This window comes from Ascaphus truei, chromosome 4, assembly GCF_040206685.1.
Source record: "Ascaphus truei isolate aAscTru1 chromosome 4, aAscTru1.hap1, whole genome shotgun sequence".
Lineage (NCBI taxonomy): Eukaryota > Metazoa > Chordata > Amphibia > Anura > Ascaphidae > Ascaphus > Ascaphus truei.
In genome coordinates, this window is record NC_134486.1 from 415,862,241 (window position 1) to 415,878,567 (window position 16,327).

The window sequence follows — 16,327 nt, forward strand, 5'->3', positions numbered from 1 at the left end:
GCCCCCTTACACTGCTCCCCTCATACAGACACTGTGCCCCTCACACAGACACTGTGCCCCTCACACAGACACTGCTCCCCTCACACCGCGCCTCCTTACACTGCTCCCCTCACACAGACACTGCGCTCCCTCACACAGACACTGCGCTCCCTCACACAGACACTGCGCTCCCTCACACAGACACTGCGCCCCTCACACAGACACTGCGCCCCTCACACAGACACTGCGCCCCTCACACAGACACTGCGCCCCTCACACAGACACTGCGCCCCTCACACAGACACTGCGCCCCTCACACAGACACTGCGCCCCTCACACAGACACTGCACCCCTCACACTGCTCCCCTCACACAGACACGGCGCTCCTCACACTGCGCCCCTCACACAGACACTCCGCCCCTTACACAGACACTGCGCCCCTCACACAGAACCTGCGCTCCCTCACACAGACACTGCGCTCCCTCACACTGTGCCCCTCACACAGACACTGTGCTCCTTCACACTGTGCCCCTCACACAGACACTGCGCTCCCTCACACTGTGCCCCTCACACAGACACTGCGCTCCCTCACATTGCGCCCCTCACACAGACACTGCACTCCCTCACACTGTGCCCCTCACACAGACACTGCGCTCCCTCACACTGTGACCCTCACACAGACACTGTGCCCCTCACACAGACACGGTGCACCTCACACAGACACTGTGCTCCCTCACACTGCGTCCCTCACACAGACACGGCGCCCCTCACACTGTGCCCCTCACACAGACACTGTGCTCCCTCACACTGTGCCCCTAACACAGACACTGCGCTCCCTCACACTGTGCCCCTCACACAGACACGGTGCTCCCTCACACTGTGCCCCTCACACAGACACTGCGTTCCCTCACACTGTGCCCCTCACACTGTGCCCCTCACACAGACACTGTGCCCCTCACACAGACACTGTGCCCCTCACACTGCGCTCCCTCACACTGTGCCCCTCACACAGACACTGCGCTCCCTCACACTGTGCCCCTCACACAGACACTGCGCTCCCTCACACTGTGCCCCTCACACAGACACTGCGCTCCCTCACACAGACACTGCGCTCCCTCACACAGACACTGCGCTCCCTCACACTGCGCCCCTCACACAGACACTGCGCTCCCTCACACTGCGCTCCTTCACACTGCGCTCCCTCACACTGTGCCCCTCACACAGATACTGCTCTCCCTCACACTGCACCCCTCACACAGACACTGCGCTCCCTCACACTGCGCTCCCTCACACTGTGCCCCTCACACTGTGCCCCTCACACAGACACTGCGCTCCCTCACACTGTGCCCCTCACACAGACACTGCGCTCCCTCACACTGTGCCCCTCACACAGACACTGCGCTCCCTCACACAGACACTGTGCTCCCTCACACTGCGCCCCTCACACAGACACTGCGCTCCCTCACACAGACACGGTGCCCCTCACACTGTGCCCCTCACACAGACACTGCGCTCCCTCACACTGTGCCCCTCACACAGACACTGCGCTCCCTCACACTGTGCCCCTCACACTGACACTGCGCTCCCTCACACTGTGCCCCTCACACAGACACTGCGCTCCCTCACACTGTGCTCCTCACACTGTGCCCCTCACACAGACACAGCAACTCCCTCACACTGCGCTCCCTCACACTGTGCCCCTCACATTGTGCCCCTCACACAGACACTGTGCCCCTCACACTGTGCCCCTCACACAGACACTGCGCTCCCTCACACTGTGCCCCTCACACAGACACTGTTCCCCTCACACAGACACTGTGCTCCCTCACACTGTGCCCCTCACACAGAAACGGTGCTCCCCTCACACTGTGCCCCTCACACAGACACTGTGCTCCCTCACACTGTGCTCCTCACACTGACACTGCGCTCCCTCACACTGTGCCCCTCACACAGACACTGTGCCCCTCACACAGCCACTGTGCCCCTCACACAGACACTGCGCTCCCTCACACAGCCACTGTGCCCCTCACACAGCCACTGTGCCCCTCACACAGACACTGTGCCCCTCACACAGACACTGTGCCCCTCACACAGACACTGTGCCCCTCACACAGACACTGTGCCCCTCACACAGACACTGTGCCCCTCACACAGCCACTGTCTCCCTCACACAGACACTGCGCCCCTCACACAGACACTGTGCCCCTCACACAGACACTGTGCCCCTCACACAGACACTGCTCCCCTCACACCGCGCCCCCTTACACTGCTCCCCTCATACAGACACTGTGCCCCTCACACAGACACTGTGCCCCTCACACAGACACTGCTCCCCTCACACCGCGCCTCCTTACACTGCTCCCCTCACACAGACACTGCGCTCCCTCACACAGACACTGCGCTCCCTCACACAGACACTGCGCTCCCTCACACAGACACTGCGCCCCTCACACAGACACTGCGCCCCTCACACAGACACTGCGCCCCTCACACAGACACTGCGCCCCTCACACAGACACTGCGCCCCTCACACAGACACTGCGCCCCTCACACAGACACTGCGCCCCTCACACAGACACTGCACCCCTCACACTGCTCCCCTCACACAGACACGGCGCTCCTCACACTGCGCCCCTCACACAGACACTCCGCCCCTTACACAGACACTGCGCCCCTCACACAGAACCTGCGCTCCCTCACACAGACACTGCGCTCCCTCACACTGTGCCCCTCACACAGACACTGTGCTCCTTCACACTGTGCCCCTCACACAGACACTGCGCTCCCTCACACTGTGCCCCTCACACAGACACTGCGCTCCCTCACATTGCGCCCCTCACACAGACACTGCACTCCCTCACACTGTGCCCCTCACACAGACACTGCGCTCCCTCACACTGTGACCCTCACACAGACACTGTGCCCCTCACACAGACACGGTGCACCTCACACAGACACTGTGCTCCCTCACACTGCGTCCCTCACACAGACACGGCGCCCCTCACACTGTGCCCCTCACACAGACACTGTGCTCCCTCACACTGTGCCCCTAACACAGACACTGCGCTCCCTCACACTGTGCCCCTCACACAGACACGGTGCTCCCTCACACTGTGCCCCTCACACAGACACTGCGTTCCCTCACACTGTGCCCCTCACACTGTGCCCCTCACACAGACACTGTGCCCCTCACACAGACACTGTGCCCCTCACACTGCGCTCCCTCACACTGTGCCCCTCACACAGACACTGCGCTCCCTCACACTGTGCCCCTCACACAGACACTGCGCTCCCTCACACTGTGCCCCTCACACAGACACTGCGCTCCCTCACACAGACACTGCGCTCCCTCACACAGACACTGCGCTCCCTCACACTGCGCCCCTCACACAGACACTGCGCTCCCTCACACTGCGCTCCTTCACACTGCGCTCCCTCACACTGTGCCCCTCACACAGATACTGCTCTCCCTCACACTGCACCCCTCACACAGACACTGCGCTCCCTCACACTGCGCTCCCTCACACTGTGCCCCTCACACTGTGCCCCTCACACAGACACTGCGCTCCCTCACACTGTGCCCCTCACACAGACACTGCGCTCCCTCACACTGTGCCCCTCACACAGACACTGCGCTCCCTCACACAGACACTGTGCTCCCTCACACTGCGCCCCTCACACAGACACTGCGCTCCCTCACACAGACACGGTGCCCCTCACACTGTGCCCCTCACACAGACACTGCGCTCCCTCACACTGTGCCCCTCACACAGACACTGCGCTCCCTCACACTGTGCCCCTCACACTGACACTGCGCTCCCTCACACTGTGCCCCTCACACAGACACTGCGCTCCCTCACACTGTGCTCCTCACACTGTGCCCCTCACACAGACACAGCAACTCCCTCACACTGCGCTCCCTCACACTGTGCCCCTCACATTGTGCCCCTCACACAGACACTGTGCCCCTCACACTGTGCCCCTCACACAGACACTGCGCTCCCTCACACTGTGCCCCTCACACAGACACTGTTCCCCTCACACAGACACTGTGCTCCCTCACACTGTGCCCCTCACACAGAAACGGTGCTCCCCTCACACTGTGCCCCTCACACAGACACTGTGCTCCCTCACACTGTGCTCCTCACACTGACACTGCGCTCCCTCACACTGTGCCCCTCACACAGACACTGTGCCCCTCACACAGCCACTGTGCCCCTCACACAGACACTGCGCTCCCTCACACAGCCACTGTGCCCCTCACACAGCCACTGTGCCCCTCACACAGACACTGTGCCCCTCACACAGACACTGTGCCCCTCACACAGACACTGTGCCCCTCACACAGACACTGTGCCCCTCACACAGACACTGTGCCCCTCACACAGACACTGTGCCCCTCACACAGACACTGTGCCCCTCACACAGACACTGCGCCCCTCACACCGCGCCCCCTTACACTGCTCCCCTCATACAGACACTGTGCCCCTCACACAGACACTGTGCCCCTCACACAGACACTGCGACCCTCACACAGACACTGCGACCCTCACACAGACACTGTGCCCCATCACACTGCGCCCCTCACACAGACACTGCGCCCTTCACACAGACACTGCGCCCCTCACACAGACACTGCGCCCCTCACACAGACACTGCGCCCCTCACACAGACACTGCGCCCCTCACACAGACACTGCGCCCCTCACACAGACACTGCGCCCCTCACACTGCTCCCCTCACACAGACACGGCGCTCCTCACACTGCGCCCCTCACACAGATACTCCGCCCCTCACACAGACACTGCGCCCCTCACACAGACACTGCGCTCCCTCACACAGACACTGCGCTCCCTCACACTGTGCCCCTCACACAGACACTGTGCTGCTTCACACTGTGCCCCTCACACAGACACTGCGCTCCCTCACACTGTGCCCCTCACACAGACACTGCGCTCCCTCACACTGCGCCCCTCACACAGACACTGCACTCCCTCACACTGTGCCCCTCACACAGACACTGCGCTCCCTCACACTGTGACCCTCACACAGACACTGTGACCCTCACACAGACACTGTGCCCCTCACACAGACACTGTGCCCCTCACACAGACACTGTGCCCCTCACACAGACGCTGCGCTCCCCTCACACTGTGCCCCTCACACAGACACGGTGCTCCCCTCACACTGTGCCCCTCACACAGACACGGTGCTCCCTCACACTGTGCCCCTCACACAGACACTGCGCTCCCTCACACTGCGCCCCTCACACAGACACTGCGCTCCCTCACACAGACACTGCGCCCCTCACATTGTGCCCCTCACACAGACACTTCGCTCCCTCACACTGTGCCCCTCACACAGACACTGCGCTCCCTCACACAGACACTGCGCTCTTTCACACTGTGCCCCTCACACAGACTCTGTGCTCCTTCACACTGTGCCCCTCACACAGACACTGCGCTCCCTCACACTGTGCCCCTCATAGACACTGCGCTCCCTCACACTGTGCTCCTCACACTGTGCCCCTCACACAGACACAGCAACTCCCTCACACTGCGCTCCCTCACACTGTGCCCCTCACATTGTGCCCCTCACACAGACACTGTGCCCCTCACACTGTGCCCCTCACACAGACACTGCGCTCCCTCACACTGTGCCCCTCACACGGACACTGTGCCCCTCACACAGACACTGTGCTCCCTCACACTGTGCCCCTCACACAGAAACGGTGCTCCCCTCACACTGTGCCCCTCACACAGACACTGTGCTCCCTCACACTGTGCTCCTCACACTGACACTGCGCTCCCTCACACTGTGCCCCTCACACAGACACTGTGCCCCTCACACAGCCACTGTGCCCCTCACACAGACACTGCGCTCCCTCACACAGCCACTGTGCCCCTCACACAGCCACTGTGCCCCTCACACAGACACTGTGCCCCTCACACAGACACTGTGCCCCTCACACAGACACTGTGCCCCTCACACAGACACTGTGCCCCTCACACAGACACTGTGCCCCTCACACAGACACTGTGCCCCTCACACAGACACTGTGCCCCTCACACAGACACTGTGCCCCTCACACAGACACTGCGCCCCTCACACCGCGCCCCCTTACACTGCTCCCCTCATACAGACACTGTGCCCCTCACACAGACACTGTGCCCCTCACACAGACACTGCTCCCCTCACACCGCGCCTCCTTACACTGCTCCCCTCACACAGACACTGCGCTCCCTCACACAGACACTGCGCTCCCTCACACAGACACTGCGACCCTCACACAGACACTGCGACCCTCACACAGACACTGTGCCCCCTCACACTGCGCCCCTCACACAGACACTGCGCCCCTCACACAGACACTGCGCCCCTCACACAGACACTGCGCCCCTCACACAGACACTGCGCCCCTCACACAGACACTGCGCCCCTCACACAGACACTGCGCCCCTCACACAGACACTGCGCCCCTCACACAGACACTGCGCCCCTCACACAGACACTGCGCCCCTCACACTGCTCCCCTCACACAGACACGGCGCTCCTCACACTGCGCCCCTCACACAGACACTCCGCCCCTCACACAGACACTGCGCCCCTCACACAGACACTGCGCTCCCTCACACAGACACTGCGCTCCCTCACACTGTGCCCCTCACACAGACACTGTGCTCCTTCACACTGTGCCCCTCACACAGACACTGCGCTCCCTCACACTGTGCCCCTCACACAGACACTGCGCTCCCTCACACTGCGCCCCTCACACAGACACTGCACTCCCTCACACTGTGCCCCTCACACTGTGCCCCTCACACAGACACTGCGCTCCCTCACACTGTGACCCTCACACAGACACTGTGACCCTCACACAGACACTGTGCCCCTCACACAGACACTGTGCCCCTCACACAGACACTGTGCCCCTCACACAGACACTGTGCCCCTCACACAGACGCTGCGCTCCCCTCACACTGTGCCCCTCACACAGACACGGTGCTCCCCTCACACTGTGCCCCTCACACAGACACGGTGCTCCCTCACACTGTGCCCCTCACACAGACACTGCGCTCCCTCACACTGCGCCCCTCACACAGACACTGCGCTCCCTCACACAGACACTGCGCCCCTCACACTGTGCCCCTCACACAGACACTGTGCCCCTCACACTGTGCCCCTCACACAGACACTGCGCTCCCTCACACTGTGCCCCTCACACAGACACTACGCTCCCTCACACTGTGCTCCTTCACACTGTGCCCCTCACACAGACACTGCGCTCCCTCGCACTGTGCCCCTCACACAGACACCGCGCTCCCTCACACTGCGCTCCCTCACACAGACACTGCGCTCCCTCACACAGACACTGCGCTCCCTCACACTGCGCCCCTCACACAGACACTGCACTCCCTCACACTGTGCCCCTCACACTGTGCCCCTCACACAGACACTGCCCTCCCTCACACTGTGACCCTCACACAGACACTGTGCCCCTCACACAGACACGGTGCCCCTCACACAGACACTGTGCTCCCTCACACTGCGTCCCTCACACAGACACGGCGCCCCTCACACTGTGCCCCTCACACAGACACTGTGCTCCCTCACACTGTGCCCCTCACACAGACACTGCGCTCCCTCACACTGTGCCCCTCACACAGACACTGCGCTCCCTCACACTGTGCCCCTCACACAGACACTGCGCTCCCTCACACAGACACTGCGCTCCCTCACACTGTGCCCCTCACACAGACACTGCGCTCCCTCACACTGCGCCCCTCACACAGACACTGCGCTCCCTCACACTGCGCTCCCTCACACTGCGCTCCCTCACACTGTGCCCCTCACACAGATACTGCTCTCCCTCACACTGCGCCCCTCACACAGATACTGCGCTTCCTCACACTGCGCTCCCTCACACTGTGCCCCTCACACAGACACTGCGCTCCCTCACACTGTGCCCCTCACACAGACACTGCGCTCCCTCACACTGTGCCCCTCACACTGTGCCCCTCACACAGACACTGCGCTCCCTCACACTGTGCCCCTCACACAGACACTGTGCTCCCTCACACTGCGCCCCTCACACAGACACTGCGCTCCCTCACACAGACACGGTGCCCCTCACACTGTGCCCCTCACACAGACACTGCGCTCCCTCACACTGTGCCCCTCACACAGACACTGTGCTCCCCTCACACTGTGCCCCTCACACAGACACTGTGCTCCCTCACACTGTGCCCCTCACACAGACACTGCGCTCCCTCACACTGTGCTCCTCACACTGACACTGCGCTCCCTCACACTGTGCCCCTCACACAGACACTGCGCTCCCTCACACTGTGCCCCTCATAGACACTGCGCTCCCTCACACTGTGCTCCTCACACTGTGCCCCTCACACAGATACTGCTCTCCCTCACACTGCGCCCCTCACACAGACACTGCGCTCCCTCACACTGCGCTCCCTCACACTGTGCCCCTCACACAGACACTGCGCTCCCTCACACTGTGCCCCTCACACAGACACTGCGCTCCCTCACACTGTGCCCCTCACACTGTGCCCCTCACACAGACACTGCGCTCCCTCACACTGTGCCCCTCACACAGACACTGTGCTCCCTCACACTGCGCCCCTCACACAGACACTGCGCTCCCTCACACAGACACGGTGCCCCTCACACTGTGCCCCTCACACAGACACTGCGCTCCCTCACACTGTGCCCCTCACACAGACACTGTGCTCCCCTCACACAGACACTGTGCTCCCTCACACTGTGCCCCTCACACAGACACTGCGCTCCCTCACACTGTGCTCCTCACACGGACACTGCGCTCCCTCACACTGTGCCCCTCACACAGACACTGCGCTCCCTCACACTGTGCCCCTCATAGACACTGCGCTCCCTCACACTGTGCTCCTCACACTGTGCCCCTCACACAGACACAGCAACTCCCTCACACTGTGCCCCTCACATTGTGCCCCTCACACAGACACTGTGCCCCTCACACAGACACTGCGCTCCCTCACACAGACACTGCGCTCCCTCACACTGTGCCCCTCACACGGACACTGTGCCCCTCACACAGACATTGTGCTCCCACACACTGTGCCCCTCACACAGAAACGGTGCTCCCCTCACACTGTGCCCCTCACACAGACACTGCGCTCCCTCACACTGTGCCCCTCACACAGACACTGTGCTCCCTCACACTGTGCTCCTCACACTGACACTGCGCTCCCTCACACTGTGCCCCTCACACAGACACTGTGCCCCTCACACAGCCACTGTGCCCCTCACACAGACACTGCGCTCCCTCACACAGCCACTGTGCCCCTCACACAGACACTGTGCCCCTCATACAGACACTGTGCCCCTCACACAGACACTGTGCCCCTCACACAGACACTGTGCCCCTCACACAGACACTGCTCCCCTCACACCGCGCCCCCTTACACTGCTCCCCTCATACAGACACTGTGCCCCTCACACAGACACTGCTCCCCTCACACCGCGCCTCCTTACACTGCTCCCCTCACACAGACACTGCGCTCCCTCACACAGACACTGCGCTCCCTCACACAGACACTGCGACCCTCACACAGACACTGCGACCCTCACACAGACACTGCGCCCCTCACACAGACACTGTGCCCCCTCACACTGCGCCCCTCACACAGACACTGCGCCCCTCACACAGACACTGCGCCCCTCACACAGACACTGCGCCCCTCACACAGACACTGCGCCCCTCACACAGACACTGCGCTCCCTCACACAGACACTGCGCTCCCTCACACTGTGCCCCTCACACAGACACTGTGCTCCTTCCCACTGTGCCCCTCACACAGACACTGCGCTCCCTCACACTGTGCCCCTCACACAGACACTGCGCTCCCTCACACTGCGCCCCTCACACAGACACTGCACTCCCTCACACTGTGCCCCTCACACTGTGCCCCTCACACAGACACTGCGCTCCCTCACACTGTGACCCTCACACAGACACTGTGACCCTCACACAGACACTGTGCCCCTCACACAGACACTGTGCCCCTCACACTGTGCCCCTCACACAGACGCTGCGCTCCCCTCACACTGTGCCCCTCACACAGACACGGTGCTCCCCTCACACTGTGCCCCTCACACAGACACGGTGCTCCCTCACACTGTGCCCCTCACACAGACACTGCGCTCCCTCACACTGCGCTCCCTCACACTGCGCTCCCTCACACAGACACTGCGCCCCTCACACTGTGCCCCTCACACAGACACTGCGCTCCCTCACACTGTGCCCCTCACACAGACACTGCGCTCCCTCACACTGTGCCCCTCACACTGTGCCCCTCACACAGACACTGCGCTCCCTCACACTGTGCCCCTCACACAGACACTGTGCTCCCTCACACTGCGCCCCTCACACAGACACTGCGCTCCCTCACACAGACACGGTGCCCCTCACACTGTGCCCCTCACACAGACACGGTGCCCCTCACACTGTGCCCCTCACACAGACACTGCGCTCCCTCACACTGTGCCCCTCACACAGACACTGCGCTCCCTCACACTGTGCCCCTCACACAGACACTGCGCTCCCTCACACTGTGCCCCTCATAGACACTGCGCTCCCTCACACTGTGCTCCTCACACTGTGCCCCTCACACAGACACAGCAACTCCCTCACACTGCGCTCCCTCACACTGTGCCCCTCACATTGTGCCCCTCACACAGACACTGTGCCCCTCACACTGTGCCCCTCACACAGACACTGCGCTCCCTCACACTGTGCCCCTCACATTGTGCCCCTCACACAGACACTGCGCTCCCTCACACTGTGCCCCTCACACTGTGCCCCTCACACAGACACTGCGCTCCCTCACACTGCGCCCCTCACACAGACACTGCACTCCCTCACACTGTGCCCCTCACACTGTGCCCCTCACACAGACACTGCGCTCCCTCACACTGTGACCCTCACACAGACACTGTGACCCTCACACAGACACTGTGCCCCTCACACAGACACTGTGCCCCTCACACTGTGCCCCTCACACAGACGCTGCGCTCCCCTCACACTGTGCCCCTCACACAGACACGGTGCTCCCCTCACACTGTGCCCCTCACACAGACACGGTGCTCCCCTCACACTGTGCCCCTCACACAGACACGGTGCTCCCTCACACTGTGCCCCTCACACAGACACTGCGCTCCCTCACACTGCGCTCCCTCACACTGCGCTCCCTCACACAGACACTGCGCCCCTCACACTGTGCCCCTCACACAGACACTGCGCTCCCTCACACTGTGCCCCTCACACAGACACTGCGCTCCCTCACACTGTGCCCCTCACACAGACACTGCGCTCCCTCACACTGTGCCCCTCACACAGACACTGTGCTCCCTCACACTGCGCCCCTCACACAGACACTGCGCTCCCTCACACAGACACGGTGCCCCTCACACTGTGCCCCTCACACAGACACTGCGCTCCCTCACACTGTGCCCCTCACACAGACACTGCGCTCCCTCACACTGTGCCCCTCACACAGACACTGCGCTCCCTCACACTGTGCCCCTCATAGACACTGCGCTCCCTCACACTGTGCTCCTCACACTGTGCCCCTCACACAGACACAGCAACTCCCTCACACTGCGCTCCCTCACACTGTGCCCCTCACATTGTGCCCCTCACACAGACACTGTGCCCCTCACACTGTGCCCCTCACACAGACACTGCGCTCCCTCACACTGTGCCCCTCACACGGACACTGTGCCCCTCACACAGACACTGCGCTCCCTCACACTGTGCCCCTCACATTGTGCCCCTCACACAGACACTGTGCCCCTCACACTGTGCCCCTCACACAGACACTGCGCTCCCTCACACTGTGCCCCTCACACGGACACTGTGCCCCTCACACAGACACTGTGCTCCCTCACACTGTGCCCCTCACACAGACACCGCGCTCCCTCACACAGACACTGCGCTCCCTCACACTGTGCCCCTCACACAGACACTGTGCTCCTTCACACTGTGCCCCTCACACACACACTGCGCTCCCTCACACTGTGCCCCTCACACAGACACTGCGCTCCCTCACACTGCGCCCCTCACACAGACACTGCACTCCCTCACACTGTGCCCCTCACACTGTGCCCCTCACACAGACACTGCGCTCCCTCACACTGTGACCCTCACACAGACACTGTGACCCTCACACAGACACTGTGCCCCTCACACAGACACTGTGCCCCTCACACTGTGCCCCTCACACAGACGCTGCGCTCCCCTCACACTGTGCCCCTCACACAGACACGGTGCTCCCCTCACACTGTGCCCCTCACACAGACACGGTGCTCCCTCACACTGTGCCCCTCACACAGACACTGCGCTCCCTCACACTGCGCTCCCTCACACAGACACTGCGCCCCTCACACTGTGCCCCTCACACAGACACTGCGCTCCCTCACACTGTGCCCCTCACACAGACACTGCGCTCCCTCACACTGTGCCCCTCACACTGTGCCCCTCACACAGACACTGCGCTCCCTCACACTGTGCCCCTCACACAGACACTGTGCTCCCTCACACTGCGCCCCTCACACAGACACTGCGCTCCCTCACACAGACACGGTGCCCCTCACACTGTGCCCCTCACACAGACACTGCGCTCCCTCACACTGTGCCCCTCACACAGACACTGCGCTCCCTCACACTGTGCCCCTCATAGACACTGCGCTCCCTCACACTGTGCTCCTCACACTGTGCCCCTCACACAGACACAGCAACTCCCTCACACTGCGCTCCCTCACACTGTGCCCCTCACACAGACACTGTGCCCCTCACACTGTGCCCCTCACACAGACACTGCGCTCCCTCACACTGTGCCCCTCACACGGACACTGTGCCCCTCACACAGACACTGTGCTCCCTCACACTGTGCCCCTCACACAGAAACGGTGCTCCCCTCACACTGTGCCCCTCACACAGACACTGCGCTCCCTCACACTGTGCCCCTCACACAGACACTGCGCTCCCTCACACTGTGCCCCTCACACAGACAATGCGCTCCCTCACACAGCCACTGTGCCCCTCACACAGCCACTGTGCCCCTCACACAGACACTGCGCTCCCTCACACAGCCACTGTGCCCCTCACACAGCCACTGTGCCCCTCACAGACACTGTGCCCCTCGCACAGACACTGTGCCCCTCACACAGACACTGTGCCCCTCACACAGCCACTGTGCCCCTCACACAGACACTGTGCCCCTCACACAGACACTGTGCCCCTCACACAGACACTGTGCCCCTCACACAGACACTGTGCCCCTCACACAGACACTGTGCCCCTCACACAGCCACTGTGCCCCTCACACAGACACTGCGCCCCTCACACAGACACTGTGCCCCTCACACAGACACTGTGCCCCTCACACAGACACTGCTCCCCTCACACCGCGCCCCCTTACACTGCTCCCCTCATACAGACACTGTGCCCCTCACACAGACACTGTGCCCCTCACACAGACACTGCTCCCCTCACACCGCGCCTCCTTACACTGCTCCCCTCACACAGACACTGCGCTCCCTCACACAGACACTGCGCTCCCTCACACAGACACTGCGCCCCTCACACAGACACTGCGCCCCTCACACAGACACTGCGCCCCTCACACAGACACTGCGCCCCTCACACAGACACTGCGCCCCTCACACAGACACTGCGCCCCTCACACAGACACTGCACCCCTCACACTGCTCCCCTCACACAGACACGGCGCTCCTCACACTGCGCCCCTCACACAGACACTCCGCCCCTCACACAGACACTGCGCCCCTCACACAGACACTGCGCTCCCTCACACAGACACTGCGCTCCCTCACACTGTGCCCCTCACACAGACACTGTGCTCCTTCACACTGTGCCCCTCACACAGACACTGCGCTCCCTCACACTGTGCCCCTCACACAGACACTGCGCTCCCTCACATTGCGCCCCTCACACAGACACTGCACTCCCTCACACTGTGCCCCTCACACTGTGCCCCTCACACAGACACTGCGCTCCCTCACACTGTGACCCTCACACAGACACTGTGCCCCTCACACAGACACGGTGCACCTCACACAGACACTGTGCTCCCAAACACTGCGTCCCTCACACAGACACGGCGCCCCTCACACTGTGCCCCTCACACAGACACTGTGCTCCCTCACACTGTGCCCCTAACACAGACACTGCGCTCCCTCACACTGTGCCCCTCACACAGACACGGTGCTCCCTCACACTGTGCCCCTCACACAGACACTGCGTTCCCTCACACTGTGCCCCTCACACTGTGCCCCTCACACAGACACTGTGCCCCTCACACAGACACTGTGCCCCTCACACTGCGCTCCCTCACACTGTGCCCCTCACACAGACACTGCGCTCCCTCACACTGTGCCCCTCACACAGACACTGCGCTCCCTCACACTGTGCCCCTCACACAGACACTGCGCTCCCTCACACAGACACTGCGCTCCCTCACACTGCGCCCCTCACACAGACACTGCGCTCCCTCACACTGCGCTCCTTCACACTGCGCTCCCTCACACTGCGCTCCCTCACACTGTGCCCCTCACACAGATACTGCTCTCCCTCACACTGCGCCCCTCACACAGACACTGCGCTCCCTCACACTGCGCTCCCTCACACTGTGCCCCTCACACTGTGCCCCTCACACAGACACTGCGCTCCCTCACACTGTGCCCCTCACACAGACACTGCGCTCCCTCACACTGTGCCCCTCACACTGTGCCCCTCACACAGACACTGCGCTCCCTCACACTGTGCCCCTCACACAGACACTGTGCTCCCTCACACTGCGCCCCTCACACAGACACTGCGCTCCCTCACACAGACACGGTGCCCCTCACACTGTGCCCCTCACACAGACACTGCGCTCCCTCACACTGTGCCCCTCACACAGACACTGCGCTCCCTCACACTGTGCCCCTCACACTGACACTGCGCTCCCTCACACTGTGCCCCTCACACAGACACTGCGCTCCCTCACACTGTGCTCCTCACACTGTGCCCCTCACACAGACACAGCAACTCCCTCACACTGCGCTCCCTCACACTGTGCCCCTCACATTGTGCCCCTCACACAGACACTGTGCCCCTCACACAGACACTGCGCTCCCTCACACTGTGCCCCTCACACGGACACTGTGCCCCTCACACAGACACTGTGCTCCCTCACACTGTGCCCCTCACACAGAAACGGTGCTCCCCTCACACTGTGCCCCTCACACAGACACTGTGCTCCCTCACACTGTGCTCCTCACACAGACACTGTGCCCCTCACACAGCCACTGTGCCCCTCACACAGACACTGCGCTCCCTCACACAGCCACTGTGCCCCTCACACAGCCACTGTGCCCCTCACACAGACACTGTGCCCCTCACACAGACACTGTGCCCCTCACACAGACACTGTGCCCCTCACACAGACACTGTGCCCCTCACACAGACACTGTGCCCCTCACACAGACACTGTGCCCCTCACACAGACACTGCGCCCCTCACACCGCGCCCCCTTACACTGCTCCCCTCATACAGACACTGTGCCCCTCACACAGACACTGTGCCCCTCACACAGACACTGCTCCCCTCACACCGCGCCTCCTTACACTGCTCCCCTCACACAGACACTGCGCTCCCTCACACAGACACTGCGCTCCCTCACACAGACACTGCGACCCTCACACAGACACTGCGACCCTCACACAGACACTGCGCCCCTCACACAGACACTGCGCCCCTCACACAGACACTGTGCCCCCTCACACTGCGCCCCTCACACAGACACTGCGCCCCTCACACAGACACTGCGCCCCTCACACAGACACTGCGCCCCTCACACAGACACTGCGCCCCTCACACAGACACTGCGCCCCTCACACTGCTCCCCTCACACAGACACGGCGCTCCTCACACTGCGCCCCTCACACAGACACTCCGCCCCTCACACAGACACTGCGCCCCTCACACAGACACTGCGCTCCCTCACACAGACACTGCGCTCCCTCACACTGTGCCCCTCACACAGACACTGTGCTCCTTCACACTGTGCCCCTCACACAGACACTGCGCTCCCTCACACTGTGCCCCTCACACAGACACTGCGCTCCCTCACACTGCGCCCCTCACACAGACACTGCACTCCCTCACACTGCGCCCCTCACACAGACACTGCGCTCCCTCACACTGTGACCCTCACACAGACACTGTGACCCTCACACAGACACTGTGCCCCTCACACAGACACTGTGCCCCTCAGACAGACACTGTG